General features: G+C 43.9%; 1 long non-coding RNA gene across 1 annotated transcript; it reads left to right on the plus strand.

Moving 5' to 3' along the window:
* The first annotated feature begins 2,155 nt into the window (after positions 1-2,155).
* LOC119259108 (uncharacterized) lies at positions 2,156-22,536 on the plus strand. Its single transcript, XR_005128402.2, has 4 exons — positions 2,156-2,456; positions 20,736-20,871; positions 21,093-21,218; positions 22,504-22,536. It is a non-coding gene; the product is annotated as an uncharacterized LOC119259108 (long non-coding RNA).
* Positions 22,537-24,857: the final 2,321 nt, after the last annotated feature.

The raw sequence follows: 24,857 nt of genomic DNA on the forward strand, positions 1-24,857 counted from the left end.
TTAACTTTTAAAGTTGAAAATTAGGCACCATCTATGAAATTGCATATTTTTTAAAAAAAGAGTTGTGTATGGCTATTAAAGATGTTTTGTTGGTTTCTAAAAAGGAATACAGACTGTACAGTGCATTTTGAATGTTTGTGTTCCCACAATTAGGTGACAATTCCTTGCTGATGCTGCTTTGCCTGATGTAAATACAATGAATCTTAATCTTTGACTGGGATGTGTTGGATAGCGGATCATCTCAAATTCTTGAGCACTCAGTCTAGTGAAGATGTGGAAGATACCTAAGCTAGTAGAATTAACTATGTGATGTTAAATATTAATAAATTTTAACATTTTTCAAAATATTTAATGTGTGGTTCATGAGCATTTTCAAGAGTGGAGTCATCTTTTGGGGCATTAATGCTTCTTGGCCAATCTGAATAATTGATGGGTTCCTTGATGGTGACTGTATGTGTTTGACAGGCATGTGGCCAAGACTTGACCTCAATCTCAGATACTTCCCTTCCCCAAAACTCAGTCCCAAGGGAACTGGAAGATGACTTTTATAATACTAGGCCATTTTTGAATCTCTAGATTTCAAGCACCACTGAGGAGCAACTACTGGCCCAGCTGTCTGTTATTTAAACAGTTTGAGCAGAACCTTCAGGAGAAACTTGGCTGGTGCCTGTATGCACATATGTGATTCACATTCAGAATATACAGCCCTTGATTATATGCATATCTAAAAAGCACTCGCTACTGACCTTTCCCTATAAATCTCTCCCTTCTCTCCCTAATAAGTAAAATGCAAACTTGGGAAATAAGTTTCTTATGTTCCTAGTTGATAACCAATAACACTGACATGGCTTTGCTTAATGTCACTGAGGCTAGGAAGTCAACTAAGGCCAAAAAGACACCAGAGAAGGCCAAAACACAAGATTCACCTTCACTGGTGAAGGAAAAGAAATTAAAATTAGACCCTAGTTTTCTACAGTATGGCCCACTGGCTGGAACCTACAGGATCTGGCAAAGGAGCCAGGCAAGTGTACTTCTGATGCAGAGCAGAGCAGGTGGGGCCTGGAGCTCAGCACTAAGGAACTGGTATGTACCCAACAAAACCATGACAGTGTTAGAGATGAATATTTACTATCACAGTAAGTGTTGACAAGTGTGTTGCTTCATGCCAAAAGTTTCTTACAGAATAGTCTGATGACTGAATTTGTTGAGAAATTATTATATGACATTCAAGGTATAATGTATTACCAGAATGTCTCCTCTGCCTCACTGGATTCTTAGAGGCCTCAGACCCATTCCTCAACAGCTCCTCAGATAACCCCCTTGCCCTCCTCTGGTGGCACCCTGAGTGGAGGCACCAGGCCAGGATTTGGAGCAGAAGGCTGTGTGGTTGGCATTCCAGCCCTCGGCCAGGATGCTGCTCCCACTGTTAGGTATCACTAGCCCTCCCTAATTTCTACCGAGTCATCTGACTGCTTGACAAACAAATAACCCCCCCACCAAACTAACACAGTTCAAATGGACATGTCTTTATCTCTTGTTTAGCCAAATTGCACTGGCAGCTGACATTCCCAGTTTAGCTCCCGCTAAATGAGAGGGGCAGTGATTCCAAATACATCACCAGTCAATTTGTGGATGAACTGCTATCTGATATTGCCCAGTCGATCAGATCCGCCCTGCTGGACATGACATCCCTCACGTCGAAACTGGTAGATGTCAGCAGCCTGAAATACCTGGTAGAAGAACTTGACCAAAATAATGCCCCCAGGGCTCTTGAGCTGAGTCTGGCCATTGAGTTGTTCCAGCAGGGTGTCCATGAGAAGCGGCTCCCGAGGCCGGGTTGTCCAGCATCTTCAAGCCGTGCAGGTCCTCCCATCAGTGAAGCTGCGCTGTAGAACACCGGGCTGGGGTGGGGAAAGCCCGGGGCCCTCGGGCCAGGGTGTGCGCTGCTCCTCACCCGCCCTGTGTCTGGCTCCTGCTCATGGCCCCGCCTCCCGTGGAGCCTCCCGCCAGCGTGACACCGTCGTGGTCCTCTCCCTGGTAGTGAAACAGGCCCAGCAATGCCAGAAACCCCACATGAAGCGAGTCAGGGGCAGTACGTGGTTGGAGGAACAACGTTGCCCACAGTGCCACAGTCAGAGAGCTCTGGGGACTCTACATACCCCTCTGGGGGCAGAACTCCTCGAACACACCCCCAGCTTCTGCACCACCGACTACTTCTGAACGCCTCCTTGTCCCAGGGACGACACTCCCGAGCAGCCTGAGGTACCAAGCCCGCGGCCCCCGCGAAAAGCGCTGCAACATGGGCGCCGCCATCTTGCGGGCGGCTCGAGGCGAACCTCGGTGCTTTGGACCTTCCCACCCCTGAGCCCTCCGACACTGTCTTCTGTCAATTCTAGTTTTACCTCAGGAGGTGAATGTAAAACCCTTTGGGAGTCCATCTTCCTATATAATATCAAGTAAGGTCCAGTTTTCTTTTTTCATTTATGTCGTTAGTCTTTTGTCACAGCTTTTCTGACCTCTAAGTTTGCAAGAGTCTCCTTTCCGCCCGTTGTTCTCGTTTGTTTGTTTTTGGACCAGTAACAGGCTGTTCCATCACCGTCTCATTCCAAAGTGCTTCAGTATCTAGTGGGGCAAGTCTCCCCCCTGCCCACACGCCTTTTTTGCCTAAATTGTGCCATTCGTGGCCCTTTATTCTTCTGAGTGAATTTTAGAATATGTTTATTGAATCTGAAAAAAATCACCTTAAATTTTGAGTAGAGTTGCAACAAATATTCCGATTTTAGGAACAGAACCGACATTTTGTGTATTCCCAGAGCACCAATGTTCGTGTATTCAGATAATATTTGAGGTGTTTCCTCGAAATTTTAAAGTTTTCTCTATGGAGGTTTTGTGAATTCTTCATTAAGTTAATCCTCAGATGGTTTATACTTGTGGTCTCTGATTTGTATTATATTTTTCTGGTTGGCTACTGCAGGTGGAAAGCAGGGTATTTCTCCCTTGCCCTCTACTGGTTTGGGGCAGGGGAAGCTGGAACTGGGGGCTCGCCCAGGCGCAGGGGTTTAGGATCCCTGGCTTACACCGGTCAGATACCGGTTGTGACAAAATGTCTTCAGAAGTTGCCATTTGTAACCTGGGGATAGAATTGCCACATGGAATACCGATGCCCAGTATTTTGTCCCAAATATTGCATGGGGCATTTTTTACTAAATTATTAAGAGGTAAATGAGTTTTCTCCTTTAGTTTTTACTGTGATGAATAATGTCAGTGCATTTTCTGGTAAATCTTCCTTTAGCTCTTGGACAAATTATATCTGTGTATTGTTGGATTCATTCAGCTGGTATTTTATTTTTTTGCATTTTCATTCCTAAGTGAAATGAACCTTTTTTTCCCCTCTTTGTATAATTTAGATTAAGTTTTGAATCAGGATTTCATTAACTTCACAAAAAAAGATTGGGCAGTTGTCTCTCTTTTTTTCTGAGAAAAAATTGTAGTAAGATTATCTGTCTTATCCAAGGTGGGTAGAACACACACATATGTAAAGCTTTCTGGGCCTGCTGTTTTCAAGAGGGATTACCATTTCAATTCCTTTGATGCTTATTGGTCTAGTCAAGTATTCTATACCCTGACATACGTATTCCCTAGAAATTTATCAAGAATGTCCAAATTTTCACATTGTTTAGTGTCCATAATATGTTTAAAACATTAAATCTTGAAATCCTCAATACATACAAAAGTAGAGGAGAGAGATTAGTGAATCTTCTGTGCTCTGATATTTAGCTAGTTTAGTTTTTACCCCATGCTGTTTTATATTTTTTTAAAGCAAACTTCATACATTGCCTATGTTCACAAGACAAGGTTTGTCTTTAAACGTATCTGCAATGCCATCACCTCCTCCCAAATACTAATAATTGCTCAAGAAATCCCCTAGTCACTGTTTAAACTTCCATTGTTTCATAAAATAATTTAAAAAATTTGAATCCAAACATTACACTGGGGTAACCTGTCTTCAATCTCTCATAATCTTTCGCTCCACTCCAACTGTTTTGCTCTCTTTTGAAGAAATCCTGTCTAGTTCCCCGGGACTACATTTGTGGTTTGACATCTTCCAGTCCTCTGCATTCCTATAAATTGGTAGTTTAATCTCAACTCTTGACCATATGTAGGTTTGATAATTTAGCAGGACAACTTCAAAAAGGCTGTTGGCTGTTGTTCCTGCGTTATTCTTTCTTCTTTGTTGTGTCAGTAATTGTCCCCTCTCCTTTCATTATGTTTGTATATTTTAAGGTAAAATTTCTTTCTCACTCCTTTTCTTGATCAGTTTTGCCAGAATTTTATTTCTTTAATCTTTTTAGAGAAATGGCTTTTGGCCTTGTCATTTTTTTCTCCTTTTCCCTTAAAGTGACTTTTTGCACTGTTTTTTTTTTTCCCCCTTCTCATTTCTTGAACTTGCTCTTTTGTTCTGGTTCCAACTTTTTTTTTTTTATTAAGATTTATTGTATTTATGCATCCAAAAACTGGGGTATAGTTTCTTATTTAGTTTCTAATAATATGGTTTTTAGACTATCTCTTTGTTTTGATTTCTATTTTTTTTTGGCATTATGGAAACATGATCTGTTTGATACTGAATCTTTGGAATTTTATCAAGACATCTATGCTGCCTAGGATACAGACACTGCTGTAGCCCTAAAGGCTATGTGTTCTCTGGTGTTGGATATAGAATTAGATGGAGAGAGGGTGAAGAGGTGAGAGTCAAGTACAGAGGCAGAGTGACTGTGGGTGTATTATAAGCATTAACTGAAGTTATTTTTAATATTCCTCAGGTGACCTTTTATTTTCTTCTTTGTGTACAGCAGTTACTTTTGCTTATCTGTGTTTCCAGACATTCTTGAAATTGATGTCAAAGATTTCACATGGTGCGCATTGCCTGGTGGGTAAGAACACTGGTATGGAGAAAGAATGATTGCCATGTAGATGGCGTGGGTGACTCACCCACCCTTCCTGGCCTGCCATCCTTCTTTCTAAAGTAAGGGGATTGATTGCAGTGTCTGCCCAGCTTGAGCATTTATATTCTGTTATTTATAAGCTCCATCTGTGACTGAAAATCTTGGGATCATGGGCTGTGGTCCAGGCTCCGGTGCCAGCAAGGCAGGAGACCTCACATGGAGGGAGTGTGTAATTCTGCTCTCCCCAGAGAGGGGTAGGGCCTTCCTCACTGCACTGTCAGACCATGTGGGCTTTCTCCTTCCTACATTTAGCAATAGCACTTCTTTCTCCCACCTGCTTTCTGTTCTCCAAGCTGTAAACCCATTTTTAGGGAAAGCAGACTTGAAAGATGCGTAGAGCAGTGAAATTAACAGGAGTCAGTGCCCTTGGCAATGCCAGGACTTCTGGCCCCCTGAGAGATAAACTGAGCCCCTCAGGCAAAGGGACAGTGTGCAATTCCCTTTTATTAAGTGTTTTCTGTCTTAATAAGCCAGATCCATTTGTAGCCTCCTGCTGACCCCGGGAAATGGGAGGGTGTACCAGTGGGCCTCTGAAGTTTCCATTTTCCCTTTTCTCAGTGTTGCCAGGAATGCCCTCAGCTTGTGATGCCAGAATCACCCCAGGGTATCAGCTTAGTTTCTGTTCCAGGGGGACCAAGCCAACATTTCTTTGCAACTTTCCGTACATTTCTGAACCCTAGATGTTGCCCTGTGGTCATTTTCCCATGCTCCATAGAGACAAAATAATGGGAAAATGGCATTTATGCATGTATATTATTCATTTATATGCATAATGCATGAAGTGATTATGAATTTGCTTCATAACACTAGGATGCAAGAAATGTCAAAGCATTGAAACCAAACCAAACCAACTCTGAGTCCTCCCATACTTAGAGGATGAAGTGTTCAATATCAGCTATTATTGGGGTGTGGCTCTTCTTTCCAGGATGGAGCAGCACTCCTGAGGGTGACACAGTCCAGAGCCACCTGCGAGAGTGCCTCCAGTCTTGAGTGTTCGCATCCAAAACTCTTTGTGTCTCTGACTCATCTTAAAGGCTGGAGGCTGCTCCAACCTTAGACATTGAATTAGTGTTTTTCCTTTAAATTCCCTCAAGCAGATTAGTTTAAAATCATGTGTGTTTCCTTTGTATCTTGTGCTATAGACATTATTTCTGGGAGGATTGGAAGGGTAAAGGTATAGGGAAAAGTTGCTAAGTAAGGCTTAAACACCCAGCAGATGGACAGGGAAGCAGGGGCGAGGGTGGTGATATGTATGGACAATAGGCAGATGACTTGTCCAGCATGTGTGTCCAAGGCATTGTCCATTCCATGCTTAGGATACCATCACCCCTAGTACCTCTAGATCTCCATTCTGCATTGGTGCCTGCAGAGGTCTACAAGTGAAGAGAGTTTATTGTCGTAAAAAGATGGCCGGACTTCCCAAGGCAGGTGGCCCACACTGCACTGTTTAAGAGAGAAGCCACAGATAATTATTGTAAATCAATTATTTAATAAGTTAATAACCAGGTTTGTTGTAAATCAGTGATTTTAATTTCCCACCTTAATGCTGTGGTGTGTGGGGAGCGCCGTCTGGCTGTGAAGACGGCACTGTGTGCATGCAGCCTGGGCCTCTCCCTGGGATGCTCCCAGCAGCCTCACTGAGCTTCCACTGGCATCCAGCTGGATGCAGATGTCTGGGTATTCTTGCTGTCTTGTGGTTATAGAAACTCAGGAGTGCTGATTTCCTCCTGCTCACACTATTTTTTTTCATTTTAATATCAGTTCCTTCAGCTCTCTGGAATAATTTCTTGCTTGTAGTGCAGTACTTGTTTAAAAGTTGAAGGAAGAATACTTGTGTAGACTAGAAGGGGCATTTTAATCAGAACATTTGGGATGGGGAGAGCTTTATGATGTGGCCTATTGGCAGCTCTATGAGATGACTTCACCAGGAAGAGTGAGGTGAGGGGTCAACCCCACCTCAGGCTACATGAGAGGCCTTAGGCCTCTCACTGCACATGTCCACCCCATACAGGCGAGCCAAATCTTCTGCCCATTATTCTTTTGCCCATTATGTTCAGCATCTGTCCTGCTTAGGGTCAGAGTGAAAATCAGCTCGCATGGCACCCCTGATTTCTTCAGTGGGTGGTACAAACATGTCTTCCCTGGACCCCTTCCCTCTCCTATGGCCACACATGCTCAGCTTGCTCTACTGTCTTTCCCTGAACTAATCCTTTACTCCTTGCTCCTCTCAGCCTGTGCCCACTGGAATTCCACATCCCAAATGTCCAACCTCATCTACACATGGTCATTCCTCTCCCTTGCCATAGTCTACTTAGTCATTCAACAAATATTATTTGCACAATTTCTGGGACTATTGTTTTTGATATTGGGGATGTAGTAGTGACCAAAACAAATAAATTCCTGCCCTATATCCTTGTAGTGAGAGAGTGAGCACCTAAGCTGTATTATGTCACTTGCTTTGCTCTAGAAAGTATAACAGGGTAAGAAGGTAGAGAGTGGTGGTGTGAGGCAGTGTGGCTATTTTATGCACTGCAAGATAAAGAGCCTGTGCACATGTGGGGAGAGGGCAGGCGCTGTTGAGAGGGCCAAGGAGGCCTTTGTGGCTGGCAGAATGTGCAAAGGGAAGAGGGAAGCAGACAAAGTAAGTAGGAAGTGGGAAGCTAGGTTATGTAAGGCCTTACAAATTGTTGCAATGCTTTTGGAATTTGCTCCAGGTGAAATGAGGAGTCATTGGAAATGGTTTTTAGCCAGTGTAGTGCTAAGATCTGAGTTAGATTTTTAAGAAGACCATATTAGCTGCCATGTAGAGAACAGGCAGACACTGAAAAACCAATTATGAGGCGATTGCAATAAACCAGATGAGAGATGATAGAGCAGGCAGCAGCAGTGTCAGGGGTAAGGAGCTGTCGGAGTCTGAATATAGAGTCAGCAGACTTGCTAACAGAAGGGAGTGTGAAGAGGATCAAAACTGACTCTAAGGGGCCTCTCCTGGTGGTGCAGGCAGTTGAGCGCCACGCTGTGAAGCTGTCCGCAGCCTCTGAAGCACCGGTTCGATCCCGGCCAGCTGGCAAGGGTCCCACACGATGTAGCAGACCTCTCCTGTCTCGCCCGCTGCTCCCCTCCGCAGTGTATTTCAGTCAGTCTGCCTGTTCTGTTCCCCGCTCTGTCTCTAGTGAATCCTCTCACCCTCCCGTGAATCTGGCCTGTACCCTGGTTCTTGTATAAACAAACAAACAAACAAACAAATAAATAGATAAATCTTAAAAAAAAACCCAAAAAACTGACTCCAAGATCTGTGCCCTGAGTAACTGGCAGAATGGAACTGTTATCCTCTGAGATGGGGATACTGGGAAAGGAGCTGTCTTGATGAGAAAATCAAAAGATCTATTTAGAACCAATTTAGAAGCAGTGAGCACCCTAGCACCCACACTGTGGTCTTGAAATCCATTGCCTAGATGTGCTGATCCCAGGTCTGCCGCAGGAAAAGCATCAGATGATCCTGAAGTGTCTTGAAATTCCAGATAGTGAGGGAGCTATTTGTTTCTCTCTCCACTCTGTGTTAATTAGGGTCCTGTCAAAAGGGAAAGACAGCCAAGTAGAAGAGCTCCCACTTGCTAAAGATGGAGCAGTGAGAGCATTAATAAGGAGAAAACTCGATGGATGGAGACATCATCAAAGTTTAAATCCATGAGCTTATGATGATAGTAAATTGGGTCTCTTAATAGGTTTGTCTTGGAGAATGATAGGGAACCAACTCATTATTTTTGAAAACTGGCTAATAGAGGGAAAGAATCAAGCTTTTATCTTGCCTTTCCCAGACAAACTAGACCCTAGGGTAACCACACAGTAGAAGGTCTGTACTCCTTATGGAAGTATCCCAGCTAATGAGTGAGGGTGAGTGACAGGACTTGAATATCACCAGTTGGCAATTTAATAAGGGAATGGGCCCAAGGCAGTGAGCATAAACTGCTCGGAACTTGACAAAAAAAAGAGAGAAGCAGACATTATGTTCCTCCCTGTGGAAAGCTCCACCGCCACCTCTAGGATCTAAATACTGATTTGTAAGTAATAATTGTAGGGTGAACACGTTAAACTGCACCAGGGGGTGCCTACAGCAAAATCCAAATTGAGGGAGACTGTTAGGACAAATGGCCTCTTTCAACAGTTAAATTGAAAAGGAAAAAAAAAAGCGGGGGAAGGAACACCTATAGATTAGAGGAGACTTTAAAAATGTATCAAACCATCACACCTTGTAGATCTTGTTTGGAGCTTGATGTAAACAAAAAAAAAAGTATATGAAACAACCAGAAATTTGAAACTTTTCGGCGGATATTAGATGATACTCTTAGACTTTTAGGTGATACTAAGGAATTGTTATTTTTTTTAATGGATGCAATAATAGTGTGATGATTATGTTGAAAAATGAAGCCTAATACACTGTGGAGGGAAGATTGGCCATAAGTTCGTAGTTGTTGAATCTGTGTGATGGGTAGACAGGGCTTTGCCATACTAGTTTGTCGCCTGTGAGTGTTTGAAATTCCTCATTGTAAGTAGCAAAGAAAAAAAGAAGAGATACACTATAAAAAGAGAGGCAGAAAGGAAGGAAGGAAGGGAAGAAGGATAGGAAGGGAGAAGAAAGGAGACAAATTTTGTTTAGGGCAAAATTAATTTTGTTTTGTGACGTTTCAGTTGCTGCTGTGAAGTCCACACAGATATGTGGAGTACATGGGTCTAAGGCTAGAGACAAGTATTAAGGAGTTATAAACTTTCAGACGTAAACTTTTAGATGTTTAAAGTGGACGAGATCATCTTAAAAGTGACTATAAATAAGAGGAAAGGTACTACAGATGAAATCTTGAGGATTTCCAAGACTGAGAGATCTGGAAGAGGAGGCAGAAGACAGGGCTACGTGGCTGTGATCGGGGAGGAGGGGGTGGAGAGTGGGGGCCCAGTGAGATGGCGTGTCATCACTGTGTCAAGTTGGGGCATCCTCAGCTTGTGTCACTTTGCTGTGCAGGGTTAAGTCGGATGTGCACTGAGAGTTAACTGTGCCGTTGGTGACCTGGACCAGAGTGGTTTGGGGACGGTGTGGATTTTGGGCATACAGTAGTTTTTTTTTGGGCATACAGTAGTTTTGCATTTCCTTTTATCTCTTAAGTTAGGTGTGGCTGCTTTGCACATCAAAATGTGAGCAGAAGAATGTGTCAGGAGTCTGTAAGACCCTGACATGGTCTTACAGGCTCGTTCTCGTGCCTGAAAGAGAGTGGAATTTGGTCATGACCATAAGTGAACATGATGAGTAGAGCTCCAATCAACTCAGGTTGGGCATGAACAACAAAAGCAATGTTTATTGTGTTAAACTACTGAGATTTGGGGGTTCTGTGTTACAACAACATAACCATACTTACCAGGACAAGTAGAGGTAATAGGATGAAAAGGTTTGTTTTGAGCAACCTGAAGATTGGGGTTTCGTTTCTTGAAATGGGAGAGTATGTGGGTGAAACAGGTTTTGAGGGATGATTAGGAGTCTGTTTTTGGACATGGCAAGCTTGAGGGTCATACTGGGCATCCCAAGGCAAATGTTGAGTTGGCAACTGGAGACACAGGTCTGAATTTGGGAGAAGTCACACGAGAGGTACACATTTGGGAGTTTTAAGTGTGAGGCCTGGTGAGATCCCTGGCACAGGCAGAGGAGAGTGGAGGTCATGTTAAGGCACCAAGTAAAGAGACTCAACTGTACTGAATGCTCCTGGTGGGTCCTCTAAGGTGAAGACTCTTGGTTGACTTGAGATTGCAAGGTAGGGGTGACTTGTGACCTCAACAGGAACAGTTTTGGTGGAGTTGTGAGTGAAACTGATTGAAGTGGGTTAAAGAAAGAAGAGAGAAAGTTGCAGTCTGAGTATAGTGAACCCTTTTGAAAAAGATTGAAGTAATAGAATGGTGTGGTGGTTTTTTTAATTTAAGATGATGGAAATGATAGTAAGTATGTATTTTCAAAGAGATGGCTGAGTAGGAAGAAAGATAAAAAATTGTTCAGGGGACAGTGGATGAAGTGGATCAGCAGAGGCTCGCACTTGGCAACCTACATGTTCGTCTTTTATGGAAGGGAGAGTGTGTGGAATTGAAGGTACAGACAGGGATGGATGCCGTGCTGGGATCTTGGGTAGAACAGGGTGTTGTTCTAGATGATCAATAAGGATTTTTTAGGCTTAAAAATTCATTATCTCATAAATGCACTGTTCATTATAATCTTATCATCATCTCTTTGCAATTCTTCATCTTGCAGATCTGGACAGTCATTAAGTTGATTGTTGATTCCATGCACTAAGGGGGTCTTGGCTCTAGAGGGGTCTCCTCTAACCTCAGAGCTGCCTCTGCCAGGCTCCTGGCTCTGCTTCAACACGCAGGAAAAGCTCATGCTCCTCAGCTGGCTAAATGGAGTTGGGGCCTCACTTGAATCTAAGGAGCATTTGGTGGCTGCCTGTTCTTCCCTGAGGGAGGAGAGGGGAAGCAGACTACCAATAATATTTGCCCTATAGGCCCATTTAGAGGGTTAAAATAAATATAGTAGGTGTCAAGCATTCAGTAGGTCCCTCCTTCATAGGAGTCTGAGCTGTTAGTAGTCTCATCTGTCCTAGGGGGAGCTTTCTATGGCTCTGCTCTCTGCTTTAGAACCTCTGATGCTCCCTGCCACCTCCTGGATCTGGTTTGAACTTCTTCACTGGTCAAACCAAGCTCTTCACATTTGGCCCCAAATGCTGTATCCGGTCCCATATCCCAGCGTTTCTTTCTATGTTCCTGTATTTCAGACAGAAACTTGCCACTCTCCAAACACAGATCCTTTCTTTTTGCTTTCAAACCTTAACTTAGATAATCCTCCCCCCACCTCCCAGCCGGGAGACACCCTGCATGTTCCTGAAGATTCAATGCAAGTAATATGTTTTCCTAGAGGATTTCCCTGACTCCCCTCAGCTCTGAACACCGCGGGCTCCTTACCTCTAAGGTAGCCTGACAGTCCTCCAGGAGATCAGGTCCTTGGGAGCAGGAGTTCTCTTTTGTCCCTTTCTTTGTTTTTGATGCCTTCAGCAGCGCCTGCCACCAGTAAACTCCATGGGGAATAACGGAATTAATTCTTCTCTCCTTTGTAATGATCTTTCCAGCCCTTAGGTTACGTATTGAATTATTTGTTCAGGAGAAGACTTTCTCCTTCATATTGTGAATGCCATGGGAGATGAGACACTATGCTTGCTCCTACCAATGTCACTAGGGTTTAACACGCAGCAGTGACTTAATAATTGTTTAAAGGATAAAGTAGAGTGAGAGAATACCACCCTTTTCCCAAGTGCACATGGCATTTCTGCAGATATCAATATGGCCTCTAGGTGACGCCAACTACTCAAAGGTGCCAGCGTCTGTACTTCAGCCTCACCTGCCTGGTTCCAGGCAAGATCCCCATAATGGGTGACGTGTTGGTGGGATGGGGAGACGCACTTCCTCCTGTGGATGCCCAGTTGGCACCTGGGGTGCTTTACCTCCCTGAGCTCTTGGGTATCCTCAAACATATTTTAGGAATGTTAATAGGGGGAGAGCAGAAAGCAGAGGGAGATTCCTCTCAGGGAGTATGTAAAGCCTCTGGTGGTGCAGGTTGGGGAGTCATATATCTGGGGCTGAGGGCTGCAAAGCACACAGGCTCGCACACACAATAACAAGGGTGTGGCTTGTCCAGCACACTTACTAGGTGCCAAGCACTGATCTAAGTGCTTATATATATATATTAACTCAAAGGTACACAATATTATTAGAAACTGTTCATTTCTAGTGAGGAAACTCAGGTGAATTAACTTGGCCAAGCTTGCAATTTAGCAGGGAGCCAGAGGTAGGGTGCCAGTGCCTGCAGGCTTTCTGCTCAGCACCATGCAGGGACCCTCTTCCCTCTGACCATTAAGTTGAGTGGCCATCCAGCAGTCCAGTCAGCTAGTGTCCAGCCCGCTGTGTCCAGATACTTGGGAGTTTGTGTTGGGGATGACCAGGTGTAGGAGAAAAAGTCTCCCTTTCAGGAGCCTCCAGCTGTCAAGGGTGACCAAATCTTGGGAGGGGGTGTGCCACGTAGGTGTCCCAGAAAGTGTGGGAAAGGGAGATGCCAGCCTTTTCATGTCCTCCCAGGCAGTACACTTGGTTTTGTGTGTGTATGTGTTCTCCATTCCTACTGACCTTCATTTTTGTCCAATAGTGCTCTGGTCTTGGTGCTAGAAACCTGTCAGGGCTCAGCAGTCCCCTACTTTGGTCTTCTGCACCATGCAGAGACCCTTGTCCTTACAGGGGCCACCTGCTGCCCAGAACACTGAACATCAAGGATTAGCTCCATTTGACTATTAGACAACCAGTTGACATGGCCACGTTCTTCCCACATTTTCCCATCGCCATCTTGGCCCCACCATCAATAGCTACTACTTCCCAAGGCCCTAGTCTGGCCTCACCATCTGCTCTACCAATGAAATCGTCGAGCCCCAGCTCTCCATCCATAATACCACATCTATTCCAATAGTGGTGTCCGGAAGACCTGCAGGCTTAAGACCTAGCCTCTTTGTTTTTCCTCTAATAATCAGTCCTCTTTGTTTTTCCTCTAATAATCAGCAGGGGCTGGGTGTCCTAGACTTGCTATCTCTGCTACTATTCCTGTTGGCTAGTCCTGCTGCTGTCCTTAGCTATCCCTTAACACCCTGGTTCAGGACAACATCCCTCCAACCTCATACGCATTCTGAAAGACTTTCCTGAATGGAAGAGAAAGACTGGAATGCCCACCAGATGAAAACCATCTGCAACACAAAGTATGGTAGACAAGGCTGCAAGTATGGCTGGATCTAGACTCAAGGTAAAGGAGGGAACAGAAAAGCCAACAGGCTGCTGAGTTCCCTCTCGGGCCAGGTGTTGATGCCCATTGCACATATGCTTCTGAATCTGTTCTGTTAAGGAGCTTTCGCTTTCTCCATTTTATAATTTTAGAGATGAGAGAGTAGGCTTAGAAAGGTTAGGCAGCATGCTCAGTTAATGCAAGCAGTAACTGGTAGTGGCAGGCTTTAAATCAGGTTGTTGTGAGGGCAAAGGCTACGTGCCTTTCCCTTTATATCTCACCCTCCAAAGGGGCAAGCCTAGGTCTTGACACTTACTCACAACCAAACCCAGCCCTTCTTCCTGCCTCTTCCTTTCCTATATCACCATCACACTGATAATCTCCTGAGGAAATTCAGTCTCATCCGTAGAACCTGCCGAGGTGACACTTCTCTCAGTGATAATAGAAATTACCCAGCTTTAAGAAGGCAAATTCATTTGACTGTTACCTGACAAATTTCACCCTCCTCCATCTTGTTGGGAAAGAAAGGGAGAGGATTCTGTCCCCCTCGGCTCTGCATCATGCCTTGCCTTGGCATCTCTCGGGGGCCGTGATCTGGGCCTCAGCCAGGTCTGCCTGCTGGCGTATCTCTGCCGGTGCATGCCGGTGCCCCTCCCTCCTGTGGCACGCCAGTGATATTTAGGAGACACTTGGAGATGGGAATACTGCCTGGATGTTTGGTGACGTGAAGGAATTTTTATCGGTGTGGTTAAAGTATTGAAGTTACATTTTTAAAAAGAATCATTTTTTTAAAGATTTATTTATTTATGTATACAAGAACTGGGGTACAGGTGAGAGGTTGGGGAGCTGAGAGAATTTGCCAGAGACAGAGTGGGGAACAGAACAGGCAGATTGACTGAAATACACTGCTGAGGGGAGCAGCGGGTGAGTCAGGAGAGGTCTGCTGCGCCATGTGGGTAGCTCCCTGATCGGGGATTGAACTCGTGCTGCAGAGGCTGCGGATAGCTTCATAGGTTGCGTCTTAACCCCTTGCGCCACCAGGGAGGCCCCTAAAAAGAATCATTTTTAGGAAATATACACTGAAATATTAATTGATGAAAACAAATCACATTTTGGACTTGCCTCAAAATAATGCAGAAGGGGAGAAACAGGTGGAGTTTGGCTGGAGCAAGACTGCGCTGATGATTGCTGAACCTTGGTGGTGGGCACGTGGGGCTCACCGTACTCTTTTATCCAAACTTCTCCATAGGAAAAGCTTAGAAATATGATAGGTGCTAAAATGAGGGGCAGTTGACTCAAGGCCTCTGTTTGTAGGAGTTGGGGTAGCCAGGGATGGAGCAGGTGAGGACAGCAGTGGTAAGAAAACACCACATTTCTGCTTTTCTAGGATTAATTGTAAACTGCTGTTTTCCCCTGCCTTTCCCTATAACTTCAGCCCGGGTGGGGTGGGGCCCAGAGTCCCTCTCTTGGGAGCCCGCTTCCTTCATATGCTTTACTGGGACCCCAGGGCCCCTGTGTGGGCTGGAATGGAGCTCCCCCAGACTTCTTTCTCAGGAAGGGGGCCCTGGCCATCCTGCATGGTGGCAATTCCTGCACTCTCTGCTAACCGACGCTGCTGGTGAGCCCTGACCCCTTACCTTGACTTCTGTAGCCTCTATCCCGAGAGAGAGTGCTGGCCTGGGTCTGGGCTTCACAGGAAGGCTGGTTCTATGGTGATCCCTGACTTCTGGGCTCTGTTCTCTCCCAGATGGCCTCTCTTGTTTTCTCAGGCTGCAGTCCTGGACCATGATTTCAGGAGTTCTGCTGTGGACCTGATAGACCTCTCCCACAGGAGGAGAAGTTCGTGGACTGAGTCTGTGCGCCAGTTAGGGTCAGCCCTCTGTTTAGACCACGGTTAGGATCCAGGGTCCAAAATTCCCAGCCTAGCTTCTTCCAGGGCTGCATGGGTCACTTCCCAGTTGTCCCATCACGGTGGGCTTGTCTAGGCCTCATAAGTTTGTAGTGGACCTTTAGGTAGAATTTAAGCATTGAGTTGAGGTGTTTGTTCAATGTCTGCTGTGGAGTTGGGTGTGGGAAGAGAAGTTGGGAGTGTGGACCATCTGTGTCCATTTCTACTCTGGTAAATGTCACAGCAGGTGTGGGCCCAGGGCTCATTTAGGAAAGGAAAAAATACTATTCCTTCCTTCCTGCTGAGTTGTCTCTTTCCCAACTTCTCCTTCTTCAAGGTGGGTTAAAAGACTTTTTGCAGAAAAACCACATCAACCAACAAATGAATGAAAAAGAGTACCTCACACTATACCTACATACAAATGGACTCAGTCCCAGGGACTGGGCATTCAGCAGGCCACCTGCCAACATGTCTTTGAAGGGATGCTATGAAGGGGAGTGGGGAGCGTTAGCCCCTGAGGATAAACAGGGACTGATAATCTGCCTCAGACTGGTAGGGACAGAGGCTATCTAAGAGAAAGGGAACCTTGTTGGCTCACTTGGCAACTGGCAGGTTGACGGCATCTCTCTCTGGGGTAAGGGGTTTCCTGCTATTGTTCCCTACAAAACCTCCTCTTCAAATGCAAACTGCTCTGGAGACCTAAAATGAGAAACAAATGCCGTGGAGTTATTCAGGCTAAAACATGCCTGCTCCCAAGGAACAAGTGGAAAACTTCTAGATCTAGGGAAATGCACTAGATGAGAGAACATTTGGGTGCACAGGTTGGGGTGCACAGGGCTGTTACAGGCCCTGGAACAGGAGCTCAGAGGCAAGAAAGGACAAAGGGAACCAGTGCTGGACACTGGATAGTCTCCCATTCTCTCCTGTTGTCATCACCTGTCCTGAAACAAGACAATGCAGGAAGCTCTGTAATATGCCAAGGTGGTTTCTACCAGTGAAACGGTAGGTGTGGTTATTTGTGGCTGGGTGTTCTAGCTTCATCTACTGTGTTTAGACACCTTGTGCTAGTTACAAAGCTGTCTTCTCTAAGCTCAGATCCACCTTTCTATACTCTCCTCTGCTACTGAGGCTGGGATGCTGCAAACCACAATTCTTTATGGCCACCTGACCTAAGATAGGCTCTGTCAATAAGGGGTGTAGAGTGGAATGCAAGGTGGGAGGAGGGACTTGAACTTCTATGTCCCTAATCCCTGTGAGCATCACCTCAGCAGCAACTTCACCATGCAGTGACAGTTCATCCCAATAGCAATGGAGTCCAGTTTCCAGTTTTTTCCCCCGATACTTCCAGCACCAACCTCTGGCATAATAGGCTGTCACTCCTTAGAGGTCTGGGTCCCAGATCTTCAGGGCCCCTCATCCACCCTCCAGAGTGGTTAGAACGCCAACCACTTCCCTTTGTTATCTGATTCCAGCAGTGGAGCTGCTTCCTGCAGTTATTGCCTCTGTGTTCATTTTTACATTCTCTTTTAAGCCTCTGATACCTGCTTCACATATTGCTTAGATTAAATTCCCTCTGTTGAAATAACTGGCATGACTCCTGTTCACCTGGGTGGTACACATCCCTCAGAGGTATTGCCTGGGAAGCAGGTGAGGGTGTGAACTTGCCTGGCTGGGTTGCTTCAGGGAGCCTCACCTCAGAAACCCTGCCAGCAGCTCCAGTAAGTCTGTCTCTATGGTAAAGGAACTCTTGTCATAGGAAAATTTTCCTAATCTAATGCAACGTTTATAAACAAACTCACTCCAGGAGGGAGTGTTTAATTTAAGAAAGCCAGTAGGGACCCTAAATCTTTTCATCCCAATCAAAGCTGTCAGAGCCAGTTAGCTCAGAGCTAGTCAGGTGGCCCCAAAGCTGCTGTCCACCCAGCACCCATCCTGTCACCAAGGAAACCGCACGTCAGAGCAGAAAGTGATAAACAGGGCCCCCAGGATCCAGCTTGAAACTCAGTTGTCTGACATGTTTATCGTTACCAACTCTGCCAAAGAGCAGCGTCTCTTGCAAGAATGATTCTCTGAAACTTCTCCTGCTCCACCCCCTGTCTTCTGTTTCCCAAATTGAGAATATGCCTACCTCTGAGAAAGACATGTGCTGGCAGGCTTGCCAGATGACAAAGAGAGTCACTTGCTTCCTCAACAAAACATAAAACAGACTTTCTGCTCTGTCAATGCCAGGACTAGTATTTCTGGGTGCTCCACTTACCTTTCCAGAGCCTAGTGATTCTGGTCATCTAGGTCCCTGACTGGTGTTCATCAAGTCTGCCACTCTCCACGTGCAATTCATTATCTGAATTGACATGCCAATGATTACACAAACCTCCGTCTTACTAATGATGGATAACTTCAAATTGATAGAAGGATTCACTCACTTATTCAGTCATTTGATGATATTCATTGACCACCTACTGTGTGCCAGGCACTAGACTGGGTAGTGGGGTTAATAATAATAAATCACTTATCCGTAGTGGATGGAACCAGTGAACACTTAACTAGGAAGATCAGTTCTGAGAAGGGAACATTATCAGCTGTGTTCCAAGAATCTTGGTATGTAACAAACCACCCCAAATTGAGTGACTTAAAACAGTGATGGTAGTTATTTTGTTCATAAATCTGCAAGTTAGGCAGGACTCTGCTCTACCCAGCATTAGCTAAGGGAGCTTGGAGGTTGGGCTGGGCTTGCCTGAAGGCTTCCTCATGTACATGTGTAGTGGTCATACTGGCTGTTGGCAGGGCCTTCAGCTGGGATTGTCAGCTGAGACACCTGCATATGTCCTCTTTCTCTGGCTGCTTATCTTTGTCATAGCAAGGTAGCTTGGTTCTAAGGGTGAACTTCCCAAGAGAGAGATTCAGATTGGAAACTGTGTCACCTTTCAGACCTAGTCTTAGAAGTGCTATAAAGCCATCTTTCCAGCATTTTATTTACTAGGAGAAAGTCACTAATACCGGTCCATTTTCAAAGGTTGGGGAATTAGTTTCTGCTTTTGGTATGTACAAAATCAGAGAATGATTGTCACAGGACCTGACGAAGGTATGACCTGATGAAGAAAGTAGCGGAAGAACATTCCAGGAAGAGGTCTAGTATGTAAAGACATTGGGAATGGAAAATGTTTGATGTGTTTAAGGAAATGAAAGACCAGTAAGGCAGTAAGTGGGGGGGAGGGAGTGTGAGATTAGAGCTGACAGGACCATATTATGTAGTTATAGGCATTTGAATTCTGGTCTGTGTACAGCTGGGGCTATTAGAAGATTTAAGATGTGTATTCACATCTTGAAAGGATCCTCCAGTTGTTCCACAGAGCATGACATGAGGTGATATAAGACTAGGAGGAGCCAGTTAGCACACTGCTGGAGCAATTCAGAGGAGAGGTATTGATAACTTGAGCAAGAATGTTGGCATTAGAGTGGAAGAGCAGTAGATGCACTTGAGAAATGGTGGAAAGAATGGAAAGGATTGATTAGCAGAGGGTGGGAGTGAGGGAAAGGAAGCTATGTAAGAAGAAATGCTTGAGAATCTGTGTGGAGACTGTAGCCATTTGTTTTATTTGAAAAACTAGGGGAAGAACTTGCTGATACAGGTAAAAGATAAAATCCAGAGTCCATTTTTAAGCTTGAGATGTAAAGTTTAAGATGTTTGTGAATGTGTAGCTTGTCTCTATAGGCATCATCCCAAAGCACCGCAGAAGGTGAATTGCCGGCAAGGCCCTCAGTGGCCACCCCAGGGACTTCCCTGCTCACTGAGTTGTGGCTTCATCCTCTCCAACAAGGTCATCTAGATCTCAGCTCTAGGGGGAGGATTGCTTTCCCACATTCATTACCTCCAGAGGTGTTCTACCTCAGCCCTGGAGGTAGTGGCTGCTCCCTATACATGCAAATCCTCTATTCTTTAGACATCTCTCTCTCTCCCTTTTTAAAAAAGATTTATTTATTTTGCATACAAAAACTGGGATACAGGCCAGAGGTGTGGGGGGCAAGAGGATTCACTGGAGACAGAGTGGGGAGCAGAACGGGAGGAATGACCGAAATACACTGAGGGGAGCAGTGGGCGAGACAGGCGAGGTCTGCTGCGCCATGTGGGTAGCTCCCTGGCTGGGGATCGAACTTGTGCTGCAGTGGCTGCGGATATCTTCATAGGTTGTGTCTTAACCCCTTGTGCCACCAGGGAGGCCCTACACATCTCTTTACCCCTGTTAGAGCTAGAAATTTTTGTATAAACTTTTCTATTCAAACTACTTTCCCTATTCAAACTCAGTGTGCTTTCTGTTTCCTAATTGGACCCTAATTGGTACAGTTGTGGTTTTGTCATGAGAGAGAGGAAAGAATTGTTAAAGTGCCATCTCTTGTATTTTTATTGTTTCTGCTTTATGTCTCCTTCTTCAGTAGCATATGTTTGTTCAAGCTTCACTTAAAAAAGAAAACAAAGCAGCACCCATACTTATGCTTTATCTTCCTCTGGTTACTGCTCTATTTGCATTTGCAGACACATTCCTAATATATATATATATATATATATATATATATATACACACACACACACACATACATACATATGCCTATATATACACAAACACATTTATATGTATATATACATGTATGTAAATATATGTATTTTTTAACTGACTGTGAATGAACTATTGTTCTTAACTGTTATCCCCTCTCTGTAACAGAATGACAAAACCATGCCCAACATGGGCCTTGCCCATCCTTCCTCTAGGGAAGTGTCCATCTCTGCTCCATTGAGTTGGATCTTGGCCATGACAGTTGATTTGATCCATAGAACATGGGTCGAAATAGGAGAGTGCCTATTCTCAGCAACATTTATGAGACAACATGTTTCTATTTATCTCTCTTGAGCTTCTGCTCTCTGCCATGAGGAGGGCATGGCCCATGCTGCATCATTTGTACAGTCTTGGCTATTGTGATCAATTGTTTATCCCAACAGGAGCTTCGTTCATAGTTTCAAGTAGAAGCACATTGGATAAGTTGGTATGAGATTGTGCCAGTCTCCTCCTGATCTCTCGAATAAGTGAGGTGGGCAAAGAAGCAAGAAGAGGATCACATTTTATCTTCCTGAAAAGGTTTCTTTGCAGTTCTGACCACAACAACTCATTAATTAATCAATTGCCACTATCGATGTCTGTGTCCCTTCCAAATTTATGTATTGAAGCTCTGACCCCCAATGTGACTGTATTTGGATGTGGGACCTTTTCTCTAATAATTCAGGTTAAGTGAGGCCATAAATGTTGGGCCCCTAGGAGTAGTGTCCTTACAAGACATGAACCAGAGAGCTTTCCTCTAGTATACGAGCACAAAGAAGAGGTCATGGGAGTACATGGTGAGATGGTGGCTGTCTACAAGCCGGAAGAAAGCTCTCCTAGGAACTGAAACAACTGACACCTTGATCTTGGACTTGGCCTCCACAATGGTGAGAGAGATATTTCTGTTGTTTAAGCTATCCAGTTTATGGTATCTTATTATAGAAGCCCAAGCATATGAATAGAATTGTTTTAAATTATGTCTTCCCCATTAGAAACCATGCATTTCTGTTTCCCCAGTATCACTAGTGCCTTATATGGTACCTTTTACCATGACACTCAATAAGTATTTGTTGTATGAATGAATGGTTAATAAATCAACATGATGGCATCAGTATCCTCATTTTATAGTGGAGAAAATTAACAGCTATGAAAAGATACTTAATATTCACAGCCCAGAAACACAAATAGCATTACATTAACCAAAATTAATTGAAAATCTATTAGGATCAAATAACATTTTCAGGCATCAACTACATTAGAAGTTGCTTTAGTTGCTTATTGAAAAGGGTCATATCTGCTCTGATTTCACTCTAGGACCCTTTCTCTAATCAGGGCCAGAGGTTTGCCAGCCCACATTGGGTTCTTTCCCTAAAAATCAATGCTGTCAGAGTGAGCAGACAGAAAGCTGAGGAGAGTTTCATTGCCTCAGGCAATGTGGGGACATGAGAGTATTTGGCATTCCCATTTTGCAGAGAGTCTGGTCTTTACCACAGGCTTAGAAACTGAATCTGCCAGCATCCACAGTGCAGTCATCTCTGAACTTTAATTCTTGTTATTTAAGCTCAGAGTTGACAGGTGAGACCAGAATGTGTTTTTATTGACTCACAAGAGGGCTGCTTCTGTGTCTGGAATATTGTCTCCACATGGCTTGCATATTCTTTCACTGAAGACAGACCTCCAAGGAAGCCAAATTATCAGAAGGTTGCTTAGTGAACATAGCATCCAAATGTGGAGAGCAAGTTCCATCATTCATTCAGATGTTTAATGGCATCAGGCTGGGAGAGCCTGACACGGCCATTCTTACTGGCCTCGCCAATGGGAATGCCCTCGCCAATGGGAACAGAATATTCAAGCCATTGGCTGAGGGGCCCTCTCCATCAGGCTTTCTCAGATGGGCTCTGCTGACGGTCACCATCATGAGACTCATTTTTCTAAGCTTTCTTGGCTGCCCTGCCCTGCCCTGTTGATTCATCTTTTTCCTTGCTAAGCTTTCAGACTTATTCTGCCTCTTTACGATGATTTTGTCCATCTCAGCTCTTATCTGCTCTCTGAAGATTTTCTAATTTAATTAAAGTCTTTTGAGTTCTAATAATCCTGTGGTTTGATGTAAAGTATAAATATAATTAAAATACAAATATGCTCAATTCTGTGTTTGTCTTTCTCCCTTCAAAGGTAAAAGACATAAATCTCAGCTGTGACCAAAAGCCCCTTATCAACTTGAGCCAAACAGTAAGATTTTAAAAACAGCTTATTGCCCTGGCTGGGATTACTGACCTGGGGAATTCTCCCCAGAAAATAGATCCTCAGGGAGTGTGGTCAGTGGCTGTCACCCCTGGAGGTCAGTCAAGTGGGAAACTTGCTAGGTCCATAGCCCAGAGGACTCATCTGTGTGCCCTGTTATAGACTATTAGCTCTGTGTTCCATAATGTTATTACCTTTAATTTTGCCTTCTTTTTGTCTTCTTTGTATATTTATTTAGCTAATTTTTTCTTATGTCATCTTCTTTATTTTTTAGAACTGTTATTTATTGATCTATTTTATTTTTATTGCAATAATACTAGCCTTCCCACCATCTCTCTCTAGCCTACACCCCATCTTCAGGTTTGTTTTAAATTGAGGTAACTTCAATTTACAACATGGTATAGGTTTTCGGTATATAGTTTCTCACCTCAAACAACTGTCCAGATCACAACACACCCACCACCAAATGTCCAGTAACTGTTCATCACCAGCTGATGGGCCCCCACCACTTCTTTTAGCTATTAAACTTCTGTTTTTAAATTTTTCATATTTTCTATTATTTATTCTACTTCTTAATCTCTTTTCTGCTATTTTACCTTAATGTCATGATAATCATATAGTTTATATTAGTAAACTCACTACTAACTTTGTTTACAAATAATAATTTTTTAAAATAAATTTTATTTTTATATTCCCCATACAATTGCAACCCCCTTATTTTGACCCCAATCCCTCCCCGCCCTGCCCCCCACCCCCCATAGAGTGTCTCTGGTTCATAGTTTTTTGTTGATTTTGATTTTCACTTTCTTATAGTTATTCATTTTCCTGGTCCCTTATTTAAGTTTTCTAGATTCCTGCTATGAGTGAGACCATCCGGTATTTTTCTTTTTCTTTTTAGCTTATTTTGCTGAGCATGATCCCTTCCAGCGCCATCCATGTTGTTGAAAATTGCATGTGTTTATCTTTTTTGAATGCTGAGTAATATTCCATGGTGTATATGTACCACATCTTCTTGATCCAGTCATCTATTTTTGAGCATTTGGGTTGTTTCCAAAGCTTAGCTATTGTGTTTACAAATAATATTTTATCTGACTTGGACCATAACTCTGTAAGGGGACAGAGAAATGAAGCCATATATATTGTGAGGGGAGGTCCTTGACCAAATACATAGGAGATCTTTTTCCTCCGAGAGGCCTTTTCAGCATCCCAAGTAGTTTCCCAAGGCTGAATTTCTTTCACCTGAACCTCTTGACTTTGTTACTCAGTTCTAGGAAAATAATATCTACACCTACAAATGACATTATCAGAACTATGAGAACTTTTTGCAGCATCTTGCTTCATGGTTGTAAATGGAGAGGACCTTGAGGAGGAGTCCACCAGGCTGGGGGATGGTGGGTTTAGTGGGACTGGGTCAGTCATATGTGGCAATTAGTGAAGGTAATCAGGTTTGCAATCCTTGAGTTAATGTTATAGTAAGACTGTAAAGTTGTTCATAATTGAAGCTGGCAAGAGAGTTTTTACCGGACACAATGACAGAGTTTAAAAGCACAGGAACTTTATGTAATGAGTTCTGTGCCATTGCACATCTTCCATGGAATGATGAAGATGACCCCAGTAAGGCCTAGTGGGAAGCCCAGGTTGTCCCAGTAGGCAGAATCCCCAATCTTTGGGGAAGTCATTCTGGAAAATGGTCCCCAGGCCAGCAGGTAGCCCATGATATGATACCAAATTGCCACTTTAATCTTTATTTGTAACATCTCCTTAAGTTCCACTTCAGTCCTATTTCCCTATTCCAGAGGGTAGAGGTTGGTGAGTGGGTAAAATGCAAACTTCTCTTATGAAAAAAATGAATGTTTGAAGAGGCTGGTTGTAAGGAATGGAACCAGCACGGAAACAAAGACATCCCCTCTGCCACACTAAACAACATGTAACTTCAGCTCACTGTCCCCTCTAGAAGACAATTTCTTTGGAAACACTAGTTTTACTCTCTCCTTTTCTTATCACAAGGAAATAAATCCTGTGATGTATGTGTTCTGAGTGACCATCTTAAGGGATCCGTGAAGTAACAACTTTCTAAAAAAAATATTTTCTTGATAATACTAGGTTATTTACATCCTTACTCTTAAGAAGATGCAATTTTCCAGAGCTAAGTGCTCTGGAAAAGCAGATTTTAATGCAATTTTAAACATTAACATACAGAAGCAGCTAGAAAATCCAGTGGCCTTCCATTTGGCTTCTATGAAGCCAGACATCAGAGACCTTTCTCACTAAATTATTTGGTTTTG

Source organism: Talpa occidentalis, unplaced genomic scaffold, assembly GCF_014898055.3.
Source record: "Talpa occidentalis isolate TD23 unplaced genomic scaffold, MPIMG_talOcc4v2.1 talOcc4.5, whole genome shotgun sequence".
NCBI lineage: Eukaryota > Metazoa > Chordata > Mammalia > Eulipotyphla > Talpidae > Talpa > Talpa occidentalis.